The sequence below is a fragment of the Nicotiana tomentosiformis genome, chromosome 9, assembly GCF_000390325.3.
Source record: "Nicotiana tomentosiformis chromosome 9, ASM39032v3, whole genome shotgun sequence".
Classification (NCBI taxonomy): Eukaryota; Viridiplantae; Streptophyta; class Magnoliopsida; order Solanales; family Solanaceae; genus Nicotiana; species Nicotiana tomentosiformis.
In genome coordinates this window covers 14,685,377-14,692,591 of record NC_090820.1, presented here as the reverse complement: position 1 = coordinate 14,692,591, position 7,215 = coordinate 14,685,377, and positions in this window count along the sequence as shown.

The window sequence follows — 7,215 nt, the reverse complement described above, 5'->3', positions numbered from 1 at the left end:
GCTCAACAATCTTCCCACAAACCTTATTAGTACAAGCATATATAAATAATACTCTTACACCCAAGAATCATACTCCTAATGAACCATCTTCTACCCAAATCCGAAATTGAAAACTAGGGTATGAAACCTTACCTCTTGAGTGAAGATCTTATGAGATTTTCTTGTTGGATTTCAAGGCTTGAACAAGATCTTGATGAATAAAATACTTCATCTACTTCCTCTCTCTCTCTAGAACACTCTCACTTCTCTCTAAAATATCAGGTTTTAGGTCAAAAATGACTTAACCCCTATCTCTACCTGGCCTTGGGGGTATTAAATGAGATCCTACGTGCGCGGCCACGCACCTGGGCAAGTGTCCGCGCATCTGGCCGCGCACCTGAGACAAAAACTCTCAAATATGCGCGGGCGCGCATCTGGGCGCGCATATGACATAGGTCCAGTAAAATGGCCATAACTTTCTGTATATATATCCAAATGACAAATGGTTTGATGCGTTGGAAACTAGATTCAAAGGGATTTAATTTGATAGATAGATCACTACCAAAGTCATTATATTAAGGTAGTTCTATTCATTTGAATTTGGGTCTTGTGCCAATTGAAACATCATTTCCACTTAATGTGTCCAACTTGTTCCACACAAGTTCTTGCCAATTCCAAAACTCTTTAGTATGTTCCAACACACCTTAAACATACATTATCAATTCAACATGATGTGAATCTATCCCATAGGTCTCATTTAATAATCAAATACGTTATTCCCAAATACCGTTGGCGCACTTTAAAATCTTAAATCATTAGAAAGTTTTTACAGGGCCTTACACTTAGCTTGAGAGTGGTTATTTCCGGCGGGATCCCTGTCATATCAAGGTGGGACCAAGCAAAATAATCTTCGTTAGCTATAAGAAATTCAATGAGTTTTTTCCTGAGCTCGGGGTTTAACCTCGTTCCCAGGTATACCTTTCGATCAGGCAAGTGCTCAATTAGTACGACTTGCTTCGGTTCCTCGACCGTTGATTTTGTAGCGTCGGAATCGTCGGGGGCCATGAGGAAATTTCATAAACTATTTTGATTCCTCGAGTGTTGGAAATTTCAGCACCTGGTGCAGTGTCGAGGGTATTGCTCTCATATTGTGGATCCATGGCCTCCCAAACAAAGCATTGTATCTCATATCCCCTTCGATTACATAGAACTTGGCTTCCTGTACGGTTTTGGCGACGTTCACCAGTAATGTTATCTCCCCTTTAGTGGTCTTGCATACAATGTTGAAGTCGTTCAGGACTCGGACCGCAGGTACGATCTGATCTTATAGGTCGAGTTGTTCCACGACCCTCGATCTGATGATGTTGGCTGAGCAACCTGGATCAATTAACACGCATTTAGTTTGAGATTTATTTACGAGTACCGATATTACCAGTGCATCATTATGGGGCTGCACGATACCCTCAGTGTCTTCATAGTTGAAAGACAATGTTCCTTCCGGTATGTAATCCCATTCTGTTTTTCCCTTGTGATGGATACTTTGGTGCGCTTCAGCATCGGCCCCTAGGTAAGGACGACCCCACCGATGATCATGTTAATGGAGTGCTGAGGTTCTGCCTGCCCGGTCTGCTTATTAGAATCTATGTTCCTGAAGTGATTCTTGGCCCGATCACTCAGGAACTCTCGGAGATGTCCGTTGTTGAATAACCGGGCCACCTCTTCTCTTAATTGTCGACAGTCTTCTATTTTGTGGCCATGAGTGTCGTGATATTTGCACATTAGGTTGGGATCCCTTTGGGTTGGATCGAACTGTAAAGGTCTAGGCCATTTGATATCTTTGATGTGTCCGATGGCAGATACGATAGCGGTGGCATCGATGTTGAAGTTGTATTCTGATAATCTTGGCGCTTCTTTAGGCCCGATGGGCCTGTCGAAGTTGTTTTTGCTCATAAGTCCTCGGTTGCTCTGACCTTGGTCATTTCCCCTTTCATTGCTCATAGGGTTCCGCCCGGACCCACTACTTCTTCGGTCTCCATTGTACGGCTGATACCGATCCCTGTTTGATCTCGGTTCACGATCGATATCTCTTTTGACTCTGTCGATGGTTATGACGGGAACACGGACCCGGAAGGGGCCCCAAGCTGATCATCTTCGACCCTGATTTTCGATTGATACCGGTTATGGACATCGGCCCAAGTGACAGCCGGATATTCTACCATGTTTTGTTTCAACTGCTGTGAAGACAACGAGCTCTGAGTGTTGAGTCCTTGGGTAAAAGCCTGAACGGCCCATTCATCTGCGACCGGTGGCAGGTCCATCCGTTACATTTGAAAATGGGATACGAATTCTCTAAGCATCTCATTATCCTTATGTTTTTCTTTGAAAAGGTGTGACTTACTAGTCTCGACCTTAATAGCCCTAGTGTCACGACCCCAAATTCCCTCCGTAGGATGTCGTGATGGCACCTAGTCTCTAAGACTAGGTAAGCCTATCTATGCGGAATAATAATAAATATCTGAAATAAATAAACTACAATTCAAACAATTTCAACTCCCAAAACCCGGTAGAAATAAGTCACAAGCTTCTAAGAATTTATTCTCAATGTCTCTATATGTCAAGGTCTAAATAAAATATAAGGAAGCAACATAAAATGATAGAAGGGGACTCCGGAGTCTGCGGACGCTGGCAGATATACCTCGAAGTCTCCGTGCGCAGGTAACTCAATGACGTCTAGGCTGGTAAAATGTACCTGGATCTGCACAAAAAGATGTGCAGAAGCGTAGTATGAGTACACCACAGCGGTACCCAGTAAGTGCCAAGCCTAACCTCGGTAGAGTAGTGACGAGGTCAGGTGAGGCCCTACTGGAATATAATAATGGCATGGTAAAATGTTTATCAATGTAGTAAAATAAAATGACATTGAAAATGAATCAAATAGTATGTCACATTTAATGACACCAAATAATTGCAAATAATATCTCGTGGAAATCAAAACAGAATTTCCTTCAACTTTATGAAAATCACAATAATAATCAAAGGCAACTACGGCCATAAATCAATATCAACAAGGGCACTCCCGAGGTACCGCCTCGTAGTCCCAAATCATAAATAAATTCACAATATCTCATTTCCTTATATCACCGCGGGAGCCTTCACAATTTATTTAAAGAAAATATTTTTCCCGAAATAGCATCCCGCATTTTAGCCACCCTTATCACACCGCATGACTTCTAGTAGTTCCCCTACTAGCCACGCGTATCAAGCCACCCTTATCTCACCGCATGCGTTTCAACACCCAGACCTTATACCACCGCATGCGTATCAATATTACAATTTGCACCTCAAGTGCTCAAATAATTTAACTTGCCAAAATAATTCAACAATAATATTTTTCCACAATAAAAAGCTCACGGCTCATGCCAAAATAAATCATCAATAATAGTTTTTCACAATAAAGAGCTCACAGCTCATGTCAAAATAATTCATCAATAATATTCTTCCACAATAAAGAGCTCACGGCTCCCTCACAATGAGTATAAAAATATTCAGGAGTAAATAATTTAGGAAAATAATATTTCAAAATCTTTACTACGTTGCTTCAATATCAAGTTTAAAAATGTCAAATACTTCATATTAATAATATTTAATTTAAAGAAAATCAACCTTCAAATAATGCACAAAATAAAAGAAACCAAGTTTCAACTAAACATGTAAAATAATTAGTAAGAAAAGATCAAACAAATTTGAAGTATATATCTCACATCAATGATGAAGAATATAACAAGATAAAATAATTTAATAATTGCGCAACAGTGATCTACACAATTTAAAAATATAATCTTTCACAAATTAACCCGTGTACACACTCGTCACCTCGTGCACACGACTTTCAACACATTTCAATAATCACATCAATACCAATCCTAGGGGAAATTTCCCCCACACAAGGTTAGACAAGTCACTTACCTCGACTTGCTCCAATTTAATCAAGTATTATGCTTTTTTCTCGAATTTCCGACTCCGATCGACTCTTATCTAGTCATAATTAATTCGATACAGTCAACAAAAATTATAGTAATCAATTTCATAAGAAAATATTATATTTTCATTAAAATCCGAAATTAGCTCAAAATTTGCCCATGGGACCCACATCTCGGATCCGGCGAAACTTATAAAATCCGATAACCCATTCAATTACGAGTCCACCCATACAAATTTTACCAAAATCCGATAACAACTCGACCTCCAAATCTTAAATTTTCGTTTTTGGAAGATTTTGTAAAAATCTTGATTTTTCTTTTATAAATTCACGGATTCATGATGTAAATGAGTATGGAATCATGAAATATAATCAATATAGGATAAGGAACACTTACCCCAATGTTTTCCCGTGAAAATCGCCCAAAAATCTGCCCAAAAATCGTGCACCAAAAATCCAAAACGAAATGAATGAAATGAGCATTTTTGGTCCTTAAGTTTCTCCCAATCCGTCACTAAAAGTCCATTTTTCGTCACTAAAAGTCTACCAGAAACAGCTCTACCAGTCTTACTTCAATTGATCATAACTTTATGTACAAATGTCCAAATGATAAATGGTTTACCTTTCTGGAAACTAGAATCCACCGACTACAACTTTCACGTTTTGTAATTATTCCGATTCCTTATGCATTGCGAGATATAATCTCCCAAAGTTGGCTGCATGCATCAGAATTTCTGGCGAAATGGCTCTACCAGCCTTCTTGCAATCCATCATAACTTTCTGTACAAATGTCCAAATAATGCATAGTGTAACTTTCTGGAACCTATAATCCAACGACTACAACTTTCATATTTTGTACATTTTCTGATTTATTATGCATTGCGAGATATAAGCTTCCAAACTTGGCTCCACGCACGGAATTTCTGCAACAGAAATTTCTGCAAACAGAAATTTCTAGCACTTTGTCCGAAATCCATTCCGTTTACCTTCCGAAATCCACCCGAGACCCTCGGGACCTTAACCAATTATTTCAACATGTCCCAAAATACCATACGAACTTAGTCGAGGCTTCAAACTACATCAAACAACATCAAAACGACGAATCGCACCTCAAATCAAAATCAATGAACTTTGAACTTTCAAATTCTATATCTTGTGTCGAAACACATCAAATCAATTCGGAATGACTTCAAATTTTGCACACAAGTCATAAATGACATAACTGAGCTATGAAAATTTTCAGAATCGGATTTCGACCCCGATATCAAAAAGTCAACCTCTCGGTCAAACTTCCCAAAAATTCAACTTTCGGCATTTCAAGCCTAATTCTACTACGGACTTCCAAATAAAATTCTGATCACGCTCCTAAGTCCAAAATCACCATACGGAGCTGTTGGAATCATCAAAATTCTATTCCGGGGTCATTTACACATAATTTGACATCCGGTCACTATTTGAACTTAAACTTTTAATTTTTTATTAAAATTCCATATCTCGGGCTAGGAACCTCGGAATTTGATTCCGGGCATACGCCTAAGTCCCAAATCACGATACGAACCTACCAAAATTATCAAAACATTGATCTGAGTCTGTTCGCTCAAAATGTTGACCAAAGTCAACTCAGTTGAGTTTTAAAGCTCTAATTCACATTTTAATTCATTTTTCACCTTAAATTTTCCGGAAAAGTTTTACGGACTGCACACGCAAGTCGAGTAATGATAAATAGTGCTTTTCGAGGTCTTAGAATACAGAATTAATTATTAAATTTAAAGATGACATTTTGGGTCATCACATTCTCCACCTCTAAAACAAACGTTCGTCCTCGAACGGAGTTAGAAAAAGTACCTGAGCTTGTGAATAAGTGTGGATAACGGCTACGTATATCATGCTCGGTCTCCCAAGTCGCCTCCTCGACCGGATGACCCCTCTACTGAACCTTCACGGAAGCAATATTCTTTGACCTCAGCTTTCGAACCTGCCTATCTAAAATAGCCACTGGTTCCTCAATATAAGATAGATCCTTGTCCAACTGAACCGAACTGAAGTCTAACACATGAGACGAATCCCCGTGATATTTTTGAAGCATAGAAACATGGAATACCGGATGAACTGCAGAGAGACTAGGTGGTAGCGCAAGTCTGTAAGCCACCTCTCCAACTCTTTCAAGAATCTCTAAAGGCCCAATATACCTAGGGCTCAAATTGCCCTTCTTCCCGAACCTCATCACACCCTTCATAGGCAAAACCCGGAGCAATACCCGCTCATCAACCATGAATGCAACATCACGAACCTTCCGATTCGCATAACTCTTCTATCTAGATTGGGATGTACGAAGTCAATTAGCCTAGCCTCGCCCGGTTCGAACCAACCCACTGGGGACTGGCACCACCTACCATATAAGGCCTCATACGGAGCCATCTGAATGCTTGACTGACAACTGTTGTTGTAAGCAAGATACGTAAGTGGTAAGAACTGATCCCAAGCACCCCCAAAATCTATCACACACACACGAAGCATATCCTCCAGTATCTGAATAGTGCGTTCGAACTGCTCGTCCGTCTGAGGGTGAAATGTTGTACTGAACTGTACCCGAGTACCCAACTCATTTTGTACTACCCTCTAGAACCGTGATGTAAACTGCATATCCCGGTCAAAGATGATAGATACCGGTATGCCGTGAAATCTGACAATCTCGCGAATATAGATTCGAGCCAACTGCTCGGAAGAGTAGGTCATCATCATAGGATTGCAATGAGCTGACTTGGTCAATCTATCCACAATCACCCAAGCTGCATTGAACTTACTCTGAGTCCGTGGGAGCCCAACAACGAAATCCATAGTGATCCTCTCCTATTTCCATTCTGGAATCTCTAACTTCTGAAGCAATCCATTTAGTTGTTGATGCTCATATTTCACTTGTTGACAATTTAGACACCGAGCTACATACTCCACTATGTCTTTCTTCATCTTCCTCAACCAATAATGTTGCCTCAAGTCCTGCTATATCTTTGCAGCACCCGGATGTATGGAGTACCGCGAACTGTGAGCCTCATGGAGAATCAATTCACGAAAACCATCTACATTAGGCACACATAGCCTGCCCTACATCCGTAATACATCATCATCTCCAATTGCGACTTCTTTGGCATCACCATGCTGAATTGTATCCTTAAGGACAAGCAAATGAGGGTCATCATACTGACGCTCCCTGATACGATCATAAAGAGAAGACTAAGAAATCACACAAGTCAAAACTC